The sequence below is a fragment of the Rattus norvegicus genome, chromosome X (assembly GCF_036323735.1).
Source record: "Rattus norvegicus strain BN/NHsdMcwi chromosome X, GRCr8, whole genome shotgun sequence".
NCBI lineage: Eukaryota > Metazoa > Chordata > Mammalia > Rodentia > Muridae > Rattus > Rattus norvegicus.
The window spans coordinates 129,333,730-129,351,265 of NC_086039.1; the positions used below are offsets into that span (position 1 = coordinate 129,333,730).

The 17,536-nt window shown below is 38.5% G+C and overlaps 1 long non-coding RNA gene across 1 annotated transcript; it reads right to left on the bottom strand.

Moving 5' to 3' along the window:
• Window positions 1–11,037: 11,037 nt before the first annotated feature.
• Window positions 11,038–13,103, bottom strand: LOC102555213 (uncharacterized). The gene is made up of 3 exons (XR_362564.5): window positions 12,901–13,103; window positions 12,698–12,812; window positions 11,038–11,263 (listed from the first exon to the last, which is right to left on the bottom strand). It is a non-coding gene; the product is annotated as an uncharacterized LOC102555213 (long non-coding RNA).
• Between the last annotated feature and the right edge of the window lie 4,433 nt (window positions 13,104–17,536).

The window sequence follows — 17,536 nt, forward strand, 5'->3', positions numbered from 1 at the left end:
TTTAGCTCTGAACCCCATTTTTTAATAGGGTTATTTGTTTCCCTGCGGTCTAACTTCTTGAGTTCTTTGTATATTTTGGATATAAGGCCTCTATCTGTTGTAGGATTGGTAAAGATCTTTTCCCAATCTGTTGGTTGCCGTTTTGTCCTAACCACAGTGTCCTTTGCCTTACAGAAGCTTTGCAGTTTTATGAGATCCCATTTGTCGATTCTTGATCTTAGAGCATAAGCCATTGGTGTTTTGTTCAGGAAATTTTTTCCAGTGCCCATGTGTTCCAGATGCTTCCCTAGTTTTTCTTCTATTAGTTTGAGTGTGTCTGGTTTGATGTGGAGGTCCTTGATCCACTTGGACTTAAGCTTTGTACAGGGTGATAAGCATGGATCAATCTGCATTCTTCTACATGTTGCCCTCCAGTTGAACCAGCACCATTTGCTGAAAAGGCTATCTTTTTTCCAATGGATGGTTTTGGCTCCTTTGTCAAAAATCAAGTGACCATAGGTGTGTGGGTCCATTTCTGGGTTTTCAATTCTATTCCATTGGTCTATCTGTCTGTCTCTGTACCAATACCATGCAGTTTTTATCACTATTGCTCTGTAATACTGCTTGAGTTCAGGGATAGTGATTCCCCCTGAAGTCCTTTTATTGTTGAGGATACTTTTATCTATCCTGGGTTTTTTGTTATTCCAGATGAATTTGCAAATTGTTCTGTCTAACTCTTTGAAGAATTGGATTGGTATTTTGATGGGGATTGCATTGAATCTGTAGATTGCTTTTGGTTAAATGGCCATTTTTACTATATTAATCCTGCCAATCCATGAGCATGGGAGTCTTTCCATCTTCTGAGGTCTTCTTCAATTTCTTTCCTCAGTGTCTTGAAGTTCTTATTGTACAGATCTTTTACTTGCTTGGTTAAAGTCACACCGAGGTACTTTATATTATTTGGGTCTATTATGAAGGGTGTCGTTTCCCTAATTTCTTTCTCGGCTTGTTTCTCTTTTGTATAGAGGAAGGCAACTGATTTATTTGAGTTAATTTTATACCCAGCCACTTTGCTGAAGTTGTTTATCAGCTTTAGTAGTTCTCTGGTGGAACTTTTGGGATCACTTAAATGTACTATCATGTCATCTGCAAATAGTGATATTTTGACCTCTTCTTTTCCTATCTGTATCCCCTTGATCTCCTTTTGTTGTCTGATTGCTCTGGCTAGAACTTCAAGAACTATATTGAATAAGTAGGGAGAGAGTGGGCAGCCTTGTCTAGTCCCTGATTTTAGTGGGATTGCTTCAAGTTTCTCTCCATTTAGTTTAATGTTAGCAACTGGTTTGCTGTATATGGCTTTTACTATGTTTAGGTATGGGCCCTGAATTCCTATTCTTTCCAGGACTTTTATCATGAAGGGGTGTTGAATTTTGTCAAATGCTTTCTCAGCATCTAATGAAATGATCATGTGGTTCTGTTTTTTCAGTTTGTTTATATAATGGATCACGTTGATGGTTTTCTGTATATTAAACCATCCCTGCATGCCTGGGATGAAGCCTACTTGATCATGGTGGATGATTGTTTTGATGTGCTCTTGAATTCGGTTTGCCAGAATTTTATTGAGTATTTTTGCATCGATATTCATAAGGGAAATTGGTCTGAAGTTCTCTTTCTTTGTTGTGTCTTTGTGTGGTTTAGGTATAAGAGTAATTGTGGCTTCGTAGAAGGAATTCGGTAGGGCTCCATCTGTTTCAATTTTGTGGAATAGTTTGGATAATATTGGTATGAGGTCTTCTATGAAGGTTTGATAGAATTCTGCACTAAACCCGTCTGGACCTGGGCTCTTTTTGGTTGGGAGACCTTTAATGACTGCTTCTATTTCCTTAGGAGTTATGGGGTTGTTAACTGGTTTATCTGTTCCTGATTTAACTTCGATACCTGGTATCTCTCTAGGAAATTGTCCATTTCCTGAAGATTTTCAAATTTTGTTGAATATAGTTTTTAATGTAAGATTTGATGATTTTTTGAATTTCCTCCGAATCTGTAGTTATGTCTCCCTTTTCATTTCTGATTTTGTTAATTTGGACGCACTCTCTGTGTCCTCTCGTTAGTCTGGCTAAGGGTTTATCTATCTTGTTGATTTTCTCAAAGAACCAACTTTTGGTTCTGTTGATTCTTTCTATGGTCCTTTTTGTTTCTACTTGGTTGATTTCAGCTCTGAGTTTGATTATTTCCTGCCTTCTACTCCTCCTGGGTGTATTTGCTTCTTTTTGTTCTAGAGCTTTTAGGTGTGCTGTCAAGCTGCTGACATATGCTCTTTCCTGTTTCTTTCTGCAGGCACTCAGCGCTATGAGTTTTCCTCTTAGCACAGCTTTAATTGTGTCCCATAAGTTTGAGTATGTTGTATCTTCATTTTCATTAAATTCTAAAAAGTTTTTAATTTCTTTCTTTATTTCTTCCTTGACCAGGTTATCATTGAGTAGAGCATTGGTCAATTTCCACGTATATGTGGGCATTCTTCCCTTATTGTTATTGAAGACCAGTTTTAGGCCTTGGTGGTCCGATAGCACGCATGGGATTATTTCTATCTTTCTGTACCTGTTGAGGCCCGTTTTTTGACCAATTATATGGTCAATTTTGGAGAAAGTACCATGAGGAGCTGAGAAGAAGGTATATCCTTTTGCTTTAGTATAGAATGTTCTATAAATATCCGTTAAGTCCATTTGGCTCATGTCTGTCGACATCACGGTTTAATTTCTGTTTCCATGATCTGTCCATTGATGAGAGGGGGGTGTTGAAATCTCCCACTATTATTGTGTGAGGTGCAATGTGTGTTTTGAGCTTTAGTAAGGTTTCTTTTATGTATGTAGGTGCACTTGTATTTGGGGCATAGATATTTAGGATTGAGAGTTCATCTTGGTTGATTTTTCCTTTTATGAATATGAAGTGTCCTTCCTTATCTTTTTTTATGATTTTTAATTGAAAATTGATTTTATTTGATATTAGAATGGCTACTCCAGCTTGCTTCCTCTGACCATTTGCTTGGAAAGTTGTTTTCCAGCCTTTCACTCTGAGGTAGTGTCTGTCTTTGTCTCTGAGGTGTGTTTCCTGTAGGCAGCAGAATGCAGGGTCCTCGTTGCGTATCCAGTTTGTTAATCTATGTCTTTTTATTGGGGAGTTGAGGCCATTGATATTGAGAGATATTAAGGAATAGTGATTATTGCTTCCCGTTATATTCATATTTGGATGTGAGGTTATGTTTGTGTGCTTTCATTCTCTTTGTTTTGTTGCCAAGACGATTAGTTTCTTGCTTCTTCTAGGGTATAGCTTGCCTCCTTATGTTGGGCTTTACCATTTATTATCCTTTATAGTGCTGGATTTGTAGAAAGATATTGTGTAAATTTGGTTTTGTCATGGAATACCTTGGTTTCTCCATCTATGTTAATTGAGAGTTTTGCTGGATACAGTAACCTGGGCTGGCATTTGTGTTCTCTTAGGGTCTGTATAACATCAGTCCAGGATCTTCTGGCCTTCATAGTTTCTGGCGAGAAGTCTGGTGTGATTCTGATAAGTCTCCCTTTATATGTTACTTGACCTTTATCCCTTACTGCTTTTAATATTCTTTCTTTATTTTGTGCGTTTGGTGTTCTGACAATTATGTGACGGGAGGTGTTTCTTTTCTGGTCCAATCTATTTGGAGTTCTGTAGGCTTCTTGTATGTCTATGGGTATCTCTTTTTTTAGGTTAGGGAAGTTTTCTTCTATGATTTTGTTGAAGATATGTACTGGTCCTTTGAGCTGGGAGTCTTCACTCTCTTCTATACCTATTATCCTTAGGTTTGATCTTCTCATTGAGTCCTGGATTTCCTGTATGTTTTGGACCAGTAGCTTTTTCCGCTTTACATTATCTTTGACAGTTGAGTCAATGATTTCTATGGAATCTTCTGCTCCTGAGATTCTCTCTTCCATCTCTTGTATTCTGTTGGTGAAGCTTGTATCTACAGCTCCTTGTCTCTTCTTTTGGTTTTCTATATCCAGGGTTGTTTCCATGTGTTCTTTCTTGATTGCTTCTATTTCCATTTTTAATTCCTTCAACTGTTTGATTGTGTTTTCCTGGAATTCTTTCAGGGATTTTTGCGATTCCTCTCTGTAGGCTTCTACTTGTTTATTAATGTTTTCCTGTGTTTCCCTAAGTGTGTTCATGTCTTTCTTGAAGTCCTCCAGCATCATGATCAAATATGATTTTGAAACTAGATCTTGCTTTTCTGATGTGTTTGGATATTCCATGTTTGTTTTGGTGGGAGAATTGGGCTCCGATGATGGCATGTAGTCTTGGTTTCTGTTGCTTGTGTTCCTGCGCTTTCCTCTCGCCATCAGATTATCTCTAGTGTTACTTTGTTCTTCTATTTCTGACAGTGGCTAGACTGTCCTATAAGCCTGTGTGTCAGGAGTGCTGTAGACCTGTTTTCCTCTCTTTCAGTCAGTTATGGGGACAGAGTGTTCTGCTTTCGGGCGTGTAGTTTTTCCTCTCTACAGGTCTTCAGCTGTTCCTGTGGGCCTGTGTCTTGAGTTCACCAGGCAGCTTTCTTGCAGCAGAAAATTTGGTCTTATCTGTGGTCCCGAGGCTCAGGTTCGCTCGTGGGGTGCTGCCCAGGGGCTCTCTGTAGCGGTAGCAACCAGGAAGACCTGTGCCGCCCCTTCCGGGAGCTTCAGTGCACCAGGGTTCCAGATGGTCTTTGGCTTTTTCCTCTGGCGCCCGAGATGTGTGTGCAGGGAGCAGTCTCTTCTGGTTTCCCAGGCTTGTCTGCCTCTCTGAAGGTTTAGCTCTCCCTCCCACGGGATTTGGGTGCAGAGAACTGTTTTTCCGGTCTGTTTCCTTCAGGGTCCGGCAGTGTCTCTGGCAGGGGTCCTGCCGCTCCTGGGCCCTCCCCCACGGGAGCCCAGAGGCCTTATACAGTTTCCTCTTGGGCCAGGGATGTGGGCAGGGGTGAGCAGTGTTGGTGGTCTCTTCCGCTCTGCAGCCTCAGGAGTGCCCACCTGACCAGGCGGTTGGGTCTCTCTCTCACCGGGTCTCGTAGTCTGGCATTTTTAAAGTAATGATATGACCCTGAGAACTAAAGAAGTAAGATTATTATCCTTAAACAATATATGTGGACACATTCCCATATACAGATTGTGTTTCCAGGACCACATTTGCTTCATTATAACTATTTCTTTGCTGATAAAATAGACATAATAACAGTGCAAAACTACTTGTGTTGTTTGAAGATTAATAAAATGTAAGTTCTTAACCCTAGTTTGAAATTTATATAAATAGAAATAACCCAGTACTTCATTGTGGAATATTAGATATGTCAATGTTCATTGAAATCTTTGCTTTTATAATGAATATACATAGCTTGGGACTAGCTATCTTGAAGTCTAGGATCTTTGAAACTGATTTGGAGGGCTACTAGTTTGACAAAAATTTCCATATGACATTGGGGATTGGAGCTTGGAGATGTCATAGATATAATTTCAGGAAATCTAAATGCATCTGAAATTGACACTGGATATAGAATATTGTATGTTTGTACATTTTTCTAGGAAAAGTTAATAGATCCTACTAAAAAAGCCTATATTTAACAAAACTGGAAAATCTGGAGGAAATGGACAATTTTCTAGACAGATACCACATATCAAAGTTAAATCAGGAACAAATAAACTATATAAACAACCCCATAACTCATAAAGAAATTGAAGCAGTTATTAAAAGTCTCCCAAATGTAAAGAGCCCAGGACCAGATGGGTTTAGTGGAGAATTCTATCAGACCTTCATAGAAGAGCTCATACCAATACTGTCCATACTTTTCCACAAAATGGAAATGGATGGAGTCCTATAAAATTCCTTCAATGAAGCCACAAAGACTCTTACACTGAAACCACACAAAGACCCAACAAAGAAAGAGAGCTTCAGACTAGTTTCCCTTAATAATATTGATAGAAAAATACTCAATAAAATTCTTGCAAACTGAATCCAAGAACACATCAAAACAATCATCCACCATGATCAAGTAGACTTCATCCCAGGGATGCAGGGATGGTTTAATATACGGAAATCCATCAACACAATCCATTATATAAACAAACTCAAAGATAAGAACCACATGGTCATTTGATTAGATGCTGAGAAAGCATTTGACAAAATTCAGCACCCCTTCATGATAAAAGTCCTGGAAAGATCAGGAATTCAAGGTCCATATCTGTACATAGTAAAAGCAATATACAGCAAACCAGTAGCTAACATCAAACTAAATGGAGACAAACTTGAAGCAATCCCACTAAAATCAGGGACTAGACAAAACTGGCCACTCTCTCCCTACTTTCTCAATATAGTACTCAAATTCCTAGCCATAGCAATTAGAAAACAAAAGGAGGTCAGTGGGATACAATTTGGAAGGGAAGAAATGAAAATATCACTATTTGCAGATGATATGATAGTATACTCAAGTGACACCAAAAGTTCCACCAGAGAACACCTTAACCTGATAAACAACTTCAACAAAGTGTCAGGGTATAAAAGTAACTCAAATAAACCACTAGCCTTCCTCTACTTAAAGGATAAACAGGATGAGAAAGAAAATAGGGAAATGACACCCTTCACAATAGTCCCAAATAGTAAGAAATATCTTGGTGTGACTTTAACCAAGCAAGTGAAATATCCATATGACAAGACTTTCAAGTCTCTGAAGAAAGAAATTGAGGACGATCTCAGAAGATGGAAAGATCTCTCATGCTCATGGATTGACAGGATTAATATAGTAAAAATGGCCATTTTGCCAAAAACAATCTACAGATTCAGTGCAATCCCAATCAAAATTTCTACTCAACTCTTTATAGAGATGGAAAGAACAATTTGCAATTTCATTTGCAATAACAAAAAACCCAGGATAGCGAAAACTATACTCAGCAATGTAAGAACTTTTGCGGGAATCACCATCCCTGACTTCAAGCAGTATAACAGAGCAATAGCCATAAAAACTGCATGTTATTTGTAGAAAGATAGGCAGATAAATGAGTGGAACAGAATTGAAGACTCAAGAATTAATCCAAACAACTATGTTCACTTGATCTTTGACAAAGGTGTTAAAACTATCCAATGGAAGAAAGATAGCATTTTCAACAACTGGTGCTGGTTCAACTGGAGGTCAGCATGTAGAAGAATGCAAAGCAATCCATTCTTATCACCATGTACAAAGTTAAAGTCCAAGTGGGTCAAGGACCTCCACATCAAACCAGATGCACTCACACTAGTAGAAGAAAAAATGGTGAAGAGTCTTGAACACATAGGCACTGGGGAAATTTTCCTGAACAAAACAACAATGGCTTATGTTCTAAACTGTAAAGTTTCTGTAAGGCAAAATATGGTGTCATTATGACAAAACGGCAACCAACGGATTGGGAAAAGATCTTTATAAATCTTACAACTGATAATATCCAAAACATACAAAGAACTCAAGAAGTTAGACTTCAGAGAGTCAAATAACCCTATAATAATAGGGTACAGAGCTAAGCAACGAATTCTCAGCTGAGAAATATTGAATGGCCAAAACCACATAAAGACATCTTCAACATCCTTAGTCATCAGGGAAATGCAAATCAAAACAACCTTGAGATTCTACCTCACACCAGTGAGAACGGCTAAGATCAAAAACTCTGGTGACAGCAGATGCTGGTGAGGATGTGGAGAAAGAGGAACACTCCTCCATTGTTGGTGAGACTGCAGACTGGTACAACCATTCTGGAAATCAGTCTGGAGGTTCCTCAGAAAATTAGACATTGAACTACTTGAGGATCCAGCTATACCACTCTTGGACATATACCCAAAAGATGCCCCAACATACAACAAAGACACATGTTCCACTATGTTCCTAGCAGCTATATTTATAATAGCAAGAAGCTGGAACCAACCCAGATGCCCTTCAACAGATGAATAGATTAAAACAATGTGATACATCTACACAATGGGGTACTACTCAGCTATCAAAAACAATGACTTCTTGAAATACATAGGCAAATGTTATGAACTAGGAAATATCATCCTGAGTGGGGTAACCTAATCACAGAAAAAGACACTTGGTATGTACTCATTGTTAAGTGGATACTAGTGCAAAAGCTCAAATTACCCAAGATGCAATCCATAGACCACAGGAAGCTCAGGAAGAAGGTGACCAAAATGTGGATGCTCCCATTCCTTCTTTAATGGAGAAAAATATCCATAGGAGGGGATATGGAAGCAAAGTTTAGAGTAGCAACTGAAGGAATGGCCATTCAGAGCCTGCCCCATATGTGGCCCATGTGGCCCATATATATACAGCCACCAAAATTAGATAAGATTGATGAAGCTAAAAAGTGCATGCTGAAAGGGAACGGATATAGATTTCTCCTGAGAGGCACATCCAGACCATGTCCAATATAGAGGTCAATGCTAGCAACAAACCACTCAATTGAGAACAGGATGCCCTTTGGTTGAATTAGAGGAAGGATTGAAAGAGCTGAAGGAGCTTGCAAACCCATAAGAACAATGGCAACCAACTAGAGTTCCAGGGACTAAACCATTACTGAAAGACTATATACATGGAACGACCCAGGGCTTCAACTGCATATGTAGCAGAGAATAGACTTGTTGGGGCACCAGTGGAAGGGGAAGCCCCTTTTCCTGCCAAGGGTGGACCCCCAGTGCAGGGGAATATAGGGGGTGCTGTAAAGGGGGTGGTTTGTTGGAACCTCCGTATGGGGGACGGGGAAGGAATGGAGTCCTATGATTAGGAAACTGTGAAAGGGAATATCATTTCAAATGTAAGTAAAGAAATATATGTAAAAAAGAACAAACAATCAAATAAACTATCAAATGAGTAAATAAATAAAAAGTACACAGCCCTATGATCCTTAACTTAGGATTCTTAACTCTGAGGAATTTACTTTCCTTTGAATCACAAGAAATATTTGGAGATCTGGGGATGCAGCAAAATGGTAGAATTTATGTGTTACTTATCTAGGGTTAAATTTCCACAACTCAGACAGATAAGTAAATTGGTAGGTAAAGAATAGATACATAATATTTTGTAAATTTTCACAAAAATATAAATACTAGACAAGAAGTACTTCAAAAGGATTTGAATTTAATTTGGATCATTGTTTAAAATTATAACCCATTAATGTGGAATATTTATATATCTCTGAATTTTGACATCTTTTCTCCCTACTCCACTTCTTAATTCTTTTTTTTTACTTCATTAATTTTGATGTCTTTAGGAAGCTAAAGATATGCTTCTGAATCCTGGATGCTTCCAGGTCCCCTTGCTCAACTTTATCCCGTTGAGGCATCTGAGCAAGCAGAGCTGTTTAGCCCATGCAGACAGTATCAGTCATCCCCCTTGGCACCAACAAGTATGTAGACAAAGGAAGTGATTTCCACAAATAAACACCAGTGTAAGCAAGCTCATGCCCCTTGTTCACTCCACCAGGGTCCTACCTTCTGATCTGTAAACAATGCCCCAATTGCTAGATATTTAAAAAACTAAACATAATCAGAAAAACTGAAAAAATTTCCAGTTGGTATTCTTTGTAGAAAATTAATGGAACATTCAAAAGAAACTGAGTACTACCTGATGGTCATGCTAGTACTGAAAGAAACAGGCTGCGTTTTTGTTTAGGACATGAAAAACTGAGTTCAGTTTTAAGTTTCCTCTTCTTAGTTTGGCACGCATTGTTCATGGGAACAAATAATATCTTGCTCATTAAGGGATGTTAGAGGCCAGGGGACCTGGGGAGATGTAGTTCACTTGTTAGTATCTGGGATGCACATTGCTCTGAGTTCAATCCCCAGAACTACATAAACAAGGTACTAGTTTTACATTTATAATTCAAGTGCTCAGGAAGAGGAGATAGGAGGAGCAGGTAGGTATTCAAAGCATCCTCAGTTTCAAAGTGAGTTCGTGGCTAAACAGATCTACAGTAAATACTTTGTTGGAGAGAGAGGAGTAAGAAGTCGAATTGTGGGCTAGAATATGAACAGAGATTCTTGGAATGCAATTTCAAAGTTTGAGCTGGCAATAACATATTAACAAGGTGTCTTAGTTGTTCTATTGCTGTCAAGAAAAACTATGAGTAAAATGTATTATTAAATAAGGCATTTAATCTGGAGTTTGCTTACATTTTCAGAGTGTGAATCTATAACCATCATGGAGGGGAATATGGCAGCAGGAAGAAAAAGAGTGTGCCTGACATTGATATTTGAAACCTCAAAGCCCACTCCCAATGATACCCTCCCTTCAGCAAAGCCATACCACAAAATCCTTTCTAAATAATATTGCAAATGGAGACCAAACATCCAAATATACAAGCCTGGGGTCCCCAAGTAGAAAACTCAGGCTGTCATGCTTTATGCAATCCCCTTTATGCAATGAGCTTTCTCACCTGTCCCACTCTTTTTAACTCTCTTTTATGCCCAATAACCAAATTATGTATTCTCACAGTTGCAATTTTTTATAATGGTTGGGTTGTCAACTGAAATGAAATAGAATATAGCCAAATTTTCTCTCTCTCTCTCTCTCTCTCTCTCTCTCTCTCTCTCTCTCTCTCTCTCTCTCGTGTGTGTGTGTGTGTGTGTGTGTGTGTGTGTGTGTGTGTGTGTGTGTGTGTGTGTTTTAATAGAGTCTCACGTATCCTAAGCTGGAACATTGTGTAGCCAAAGGAGGCTTTGAAGTTCTGTTTTCCCTTTTTCTACTTCTGGAGTGTTGAAATTATAGGTATTGGTCATATCCACATTTAAGTAGTGCTAGTAACTGAAGCCAAAGTCTTTCAAATAGAAGGATTTTAATATGGCATTATTGCTACTCTGGTAAAGCATCACATCTAAAGACCTTCTGTGTCTGTATACTCTATCTGGATTGACACACCTTTAGTCAATCTCATGGAATATACACCTTCAATCCCTCTGGCTGGAATATGGACATGTTCTTAGTATACACCTTTAATCCCAAGCAATGATGTATAATTGAGTGACAGAGATAGATTTTACAGAATGAGTCAGAGATAGCATATGCACAATTCTCATGAGAATAGACAAGAGAGACTATTAAGAGCAGTCCAGTGAGAGAAGTAAACTTGCCTTCAGTTGAATGCAGTTGCTTTCAGTGCAGTTCTGTAGGAATCAATTGAGTTCAGTTGAGTTCCTTTAGTTCTGTTCAGTTCCTGAACTCAGTGCTGTCAGTACAGTTCAGTTTGTAATTCCGTGAGTTTTTCTAAGCAGAGCAATTCAGTCAGAAGCCAAAGAGAAGCCAATTTGAATTAGTCAGGTTTGAGAGAAGTTTGAGCCAAAAAAGCTGTGTTGAACCAACCAGCCAGAGTTCAGAAAACTTTAGAATAATTGAATTTATTCTGCAATAAGTCTCAGGGGCTTAAACATTCTGGATCTAGGTTAGCAGACGGAGGCTGAAAGCTGAAGCCTTTAAGGTCTGGGCTAACAGAAGATTAGATTATTTGCAAGCTAGACCCTTCCAGTCCTATGCCTAGGGATAGCTTGATTAAAATATTCTGGGTTAAGCCCAAGTCATGTTTCCATAAAGCTTGGGTAACAGCTCACATTTTACCCTTCTTGTGAGTAAATAAAAGTGACGTTTATACTTCTACATGTTAGAAAATATTCAGAGCTCCAGTAGCATCCCTCATCTCTGTTCTGTACTCATTAAATAGTTGATTCCTCTTTTACCTGGGCAAGTATAATTCATGTCAATATCATACTCACGAGGGACAAACATCAGGATGTAAAGGAACATACAGGTTATGGAGTTCAATGTCACTTGGGTCACATGTTCAGCCATAGAGTAGCCCAATTTCTATTTGGATCTTCTGCCTATTTTCTAACCTTTCCACTTTATGTGACTGTACCCAACAGTGCCTGATATTTCCTGTGTGATATCTATGGGACCAGCATTATGGTTTAGTGTCCTGCTATAAGCAAACATCCCTTGATTACTAGTATTATTATTACTTTTTGAGACAGGGCCTTACTATATAGTTCTGGCTGTCCTAGATCTCATTATGTAGACCAGAGATCCACTTGCTGCCACCTTTGCTAACTCATCCCTTGCTTATTAACAAATGATTCTACTTAAAATCCACTCATTTTTGTGCATAGACACTGATTTTTTATCACTTTTCTTGAGACATGGCTCAGTCCTACTGGTCTCTGTTTGAATGTTACCTTGTCTACAAGTACAAACCTACTGCAGAGTGGTTAAGTTTTACTTTGGCAAGACTCATTTAAAGCAATTTAACCTGAATCTGTGACTTGAGGGCTTCTTTACTGCTGGAATGATACTCTCTTCAGACTAAACCTGGTCAGTAGTTAGAAAAGGACAGCCTGCCTGGCTTTGCTACTCTCAGTGGAAAAGACAAATTTGGTCTGTTGGTGGTCATCAGGCATCCCAGTCAGGTATGGTGACACATATACTAAAAAGGGGTGCTGAAATTAGTGATTGGAGGTGTGGGTCCTGCCCACCACAGAGAATTTGGAGTTCAAGGACATCTGGAGCACATCCTGTCTTAAATATACAAAAGTAAGCCAATCAAGAAGGTAAACATCACACATCCCTCTCACCACTGATGCTAAAATAGTTCTTTCAAGGGAAGCTAGCGATGGAGATCAGACAAGTAGAGAGCTCTCTAAACCTTACCTGGTGTGCTGTAATGTTAATGTTGTACTTCTCACTAACAAGCACATTGGGCAAATTCTTATCTTTTCTTGGAGGATCTTCAGGGTCCTTAATAAGAAATCTTGAAAGCCAAATACTGAAAGAAATATTTTAGTCAAAAGGTTGACACACTTCAGGGAAAGCTGATGAACTGTGCTCTTTTTACAGGATTTTCCCACGTCTACCTGTGTCTTTTCTTGGTTCCGGGCTTCAGGTTCATGCTGTCCCACTATCCCCAGCCAGGCAAAGTCGGATCCATGTCCTTTGGCTTATTGGCCTGGATAGTTTTTCTCTTCTCTTTTAGGAACTCTTTGATGATATCATCCCCAGCAAAAGCTTCCTTTATCATTTGCTTTTAGTCTTTCTCCATTTCATCTTCCTGGGAAGAAACAAGAGTGAGAACTGTAATTTGTCTTGAGAGTGCTTCATGACAAGATCAAATTCTGGGTTGTGACATCATAGTACCCCCTTAGGGGAAGTGCTGAAAGTATGATTGACTAGCAATAAGAACCAATAAGCCAATCATGCTTGAATTTCCTTCATTCTCTGTAGAGTAAATTTCTTTAGTTCATCAGCATATGACAAAATTTTAAACTTTCCCAGCTCTGCTCACCAACTCCTCCACTGTTGCACCATTGTTCCACTTAAGCACCAGTAAACTAACAGAAGGAAGTTTTGTAGTCAAGAGTTTCTGTATACTGATCATCTGCTCCTCCTTGTTCATTTCCTTGGTCTGACTTTGTCGATCCTCCTCATCTGCTTCCCTTCAACTAAAGTATAGGGAACTCCTTATTTGGAAAATAGACAGTTTTACCTAGCTCTTCTAGATCCTCCAGAGTTCCTATTCTCTCCAGCCTCTACAAAATAGGGCCCTCTTATGGGATAGGATAAAGCAGTATTACAAATTCCAGGCCACTGTTGGTGGGAATTGCAAACTGGTAAAACCACTCTGGAAATCAGTCTGGAGTTTCCTCAGAAAATTGGACATTGCGCTACCTAAGGACCCAGGTATACCACTCCTGGGCATATACCTAAAAGATGCTCCAACATACAACACCACATGCTCCACTATGTTCATAGCAGTCTTATTTATAATAGCCAGAAGCTGAAAAGAATGCAAATGCCTTTCAACAGAAGAATGGATACAGAAAATGTATATCTACACAATGGTGTACTACTTAGTTATCAAAAAATGACTTCATGAAATTTATAGGCAAATGGATTGAACTAGAAAATATCATGCTGAGTGAGGTAACCCAACCACAGAAAAGCACACATGGTATGCACTCACTGGTAAGTGAATATTAGTCCAAAAGCTTGAATTACCCAAGATACAATCCACAGACCACATGAAGCTCAAGGAGAAGGATGACCCAAGTGCAGATGCTTCACTTCTTCTTAAATGGGGGAACAAAAATATTCATAGTAGGAGATATGGAGGCAAATTTTGGAGCAGAAACTGGAGGAATGGCCAATCAGAACCTACCTCACATGTGGCCCATACACATACAGCCCACAAAACTAGATAAGATTGATGAAGCTAAGAAGTGCGTGATGAAAGGAACCAGATATAGATGTCTCCTGAGAGACACAGCCAGAGCATGTCAAATACAGAGGCAAATGCTAGCATCAAACCACTCAACTGAGAAAGGGACCTATGTTCCAGGAATTAGAGAAAGGATTGAAAGAGCTGAATGGGGCTTGAAACCCCATAAGAACAACAATGCCAACCAAACAGAGCTCCAAGGGACTTAACCACTATCCAAAGACTAAACATGGACTGACCCATTGCTCCAGCTTCATATGTAGCAGAGGATTGCCTTGTTGGCGGCCAGTGGAAGGAGAAGCACTTGTTACTGCCAAGGTTAGTCCCCAGTGTAGGGGAATGTTGGGGGGTAGGAAGGGGTGATTGATTGGGAGGGAAACACCTTATAGAAGAAGGGGAAGGGGAGGGGGCAGGATAGTGGGCTTATGTCTGAGAAACCAGGAAAGGGAACAACATTTGAAACGTAAATAAAAATATATAAATTAATTAAAAAATCCAGGCCAGTATGAATACACAGTGAAACTCTTTCAAAGAAAGCACACCAGTGTTACTAGGTAAGTCCTTTTTGGTACACTATAATAGCATGATAACTATTTTGCTCAGACTTGTTTGTGAAAAATAGAACAAAACTAATCCCCAAAGCAAATATTTTTGAATTATTGTCTGTGATAAGTGAATTTTATTTAAATTTTGTACCACGTAAATTTTGACAGTTTTTTCAACATGTCTAGATAATGGAATCTTTACTATGGTGAAAGGAAAACTAGGCATATTTCCACCAAAATTTATTTTTTGTAAATTTTGTTCATTGTCAGAAAGATTTGGTCTAAATTTATTAAAACAATATTTTTATCATGTTGCTATTTTAAGATATAGTGTTCAGTACAGGCATCCACCATAAATTTTTAAACTGCTATATTAAGTACGCCTTTGTTTAGGTATATATTCCAAATTTTTATGCAAATTTATTCAATTTGAGTAGCAAAATGTCCCTCCAAATTGTAAACAGAAAAGCTTTCAATTTATAGTCACTCTTTATTCATTCATTTTATGTTGTCAGTTAGACTCTCTTAGATAAAAGTATTTGAAATTATTCTTTTATTTTTAGAATTGTTTTCTTTTTATTTATTCTTCTCGTTTAGTATACCTTGGCTGCAGTTTCCGCTCACTCACCCTAACCTCTCTCCTCCCACCTCTCCTCTGTCTGAGATAAGAGATGTCTCTCCCAGGGACATCAATCAAACATAGCATAAAAAGCTATAATAAGACCAGTCACATGCCATCACATCAAGGCTGGGCAAGGCAAAACAGTATGAGGAAAGGGGTCCTACAAGTAGACAATAAAGTGAGCAACAGCCTCCAGTCTCATTGTTAGGATTCCCACAAGTATACTAAGCTACTCAGCCACAACATATATGCAGAGAGCCCAAGACAGAGCACTACAGACTCCATGATCTCTGTGAGCCTCCATGAGTCCCAGGCAGTTGACTACTTGGAGCATGTTCTCATGATGTCCTTGACTATTCTGATTCCACTGATCCTCCTTCCACATCCTCTGTAGGACTTTTCAAGCTCTACCTAATGCTTGGTTTTGGAACTCTACATTTGCTCCCATTAGTTGCTAGATGAAGTCTCTCTGGTCTCTTTGACGAAAGTTCTGCTAAGTTCCTGTTCTAGCATATTCTACATGCAGATCAAACTAGATATAAGGTTTTGTGGCTGAGGTGAAGTCTCAATTCCTCAACTTGAGGCCTTGCCTGGTTACATAGGATGGCTAGTTCAGGTCCTGGTTCCCCTATTACTAGGAGTCTTTGACAGTGATACTCTTGTAGATTCCATGGAGCTTCCATTGCAGTGGTTTTCCAACTGGCCCCAAATAACCCCTAATTTCAGATGGTTCTCTCAGTATTTTCACCTTCCTTCCCTTTCCCTGCTGAGCTCTCCTATTTCCAACACCACCTACCCACTCACTAGTCAACCCACAAAATCTATTCTACTTTCCCTTGCCAGTTAGATACTTGCATCTGCCTTAAGCTTGAAGAATAGCATGTTTTTAACTTTACAGTCAATATCCACTTAGAAGTAAGTACCTAATATATTTGTTTTTCAGTATTTGGATTGCCTCACTCAGGATAATTTTTTTCTAGTTCCATCAATTTAACTGCAAGTTTCATGATGTCATTGGTTTTAACAGCTGAGGAATACTCCATTGTATAAATGTACCACATTTACATTATCAATTCTTGATTAAGTACATTTAAGTTTATTCCAGTTTCAGGAACATAAATAAGCAAATATCCTTATGGTAGGGTAGAGCATCCTTGGAGTATATACCTGAGTTATATGGCTGTGTCTTGATATAGAATTATGTCTAATTTTCTGAGAAACTAACATATTAATTTCCACCGTGCCTGTACAAGTTTGCATTCCCACCAGCAATGGGGGGGGTGTGTGCTTTCCTTGCTCCATATACTTGTCATCATGAATATCACTCATGGTTTTGATCTTCACCATTCTGATTGTGCAAGACGGAATCTTAAACTTGTTTTGATTTGCATTTTCATGGTGGCTAAGAATATTTCTTTAAAGTTTTCTGAACAGTTTGAGACTCTTCTCTTCAGAAGTTCATTTAGATAGGTACCCCATATTTAACTGGATTATTTAGTTTGTTGATATCTAGTTTCTTGAGTTCTTCATATATTTTGGATGTCAGCTATAGGGTTGGAGAAAATCTTTTCTCATTCGGTCCTTTTGATGGTGTCCTTTGAATCACAATTTTTTTTCAGTTTTATGATGCCCCATTTATTAATTGTTGGTCTGATTACCTATGTTATTAATGGTTCTGTTCAGGAAGTTTTCTACTGGGCCAATGGGTTCAAGCTTATTCTCCAATTTCTCTTCTATAATTTTCAGGGTATCTGGTTTTATGTCAAGACCTTTGTTCTTCTTGAATGTGAATTTTGTACATGGAAATAGATATAGATCTATTTTCATTCTTTTACATGTAGACATCCAGTTAGATTAGCATCATTTGTTGAAGATGCTTTCCTTTTTCCATTGTATATTTCTGTTTTTTTGTTTTGTTTTGTTTGTTTGTTTTTTTTTTGTCAAAAATCAATTGTATATGCAGATTTTTGTCTGGGACTTCATTTCTATTCCATTGATCAACCTGTATGTTTTTATGTCAGTAACGTGGTTTTTTTTTTTTTTGTTTGTTTGTTTTGGTTTTGTTTTGTTATGTTTTTTATCAGATATTTTTTATTTACATTTCAAAT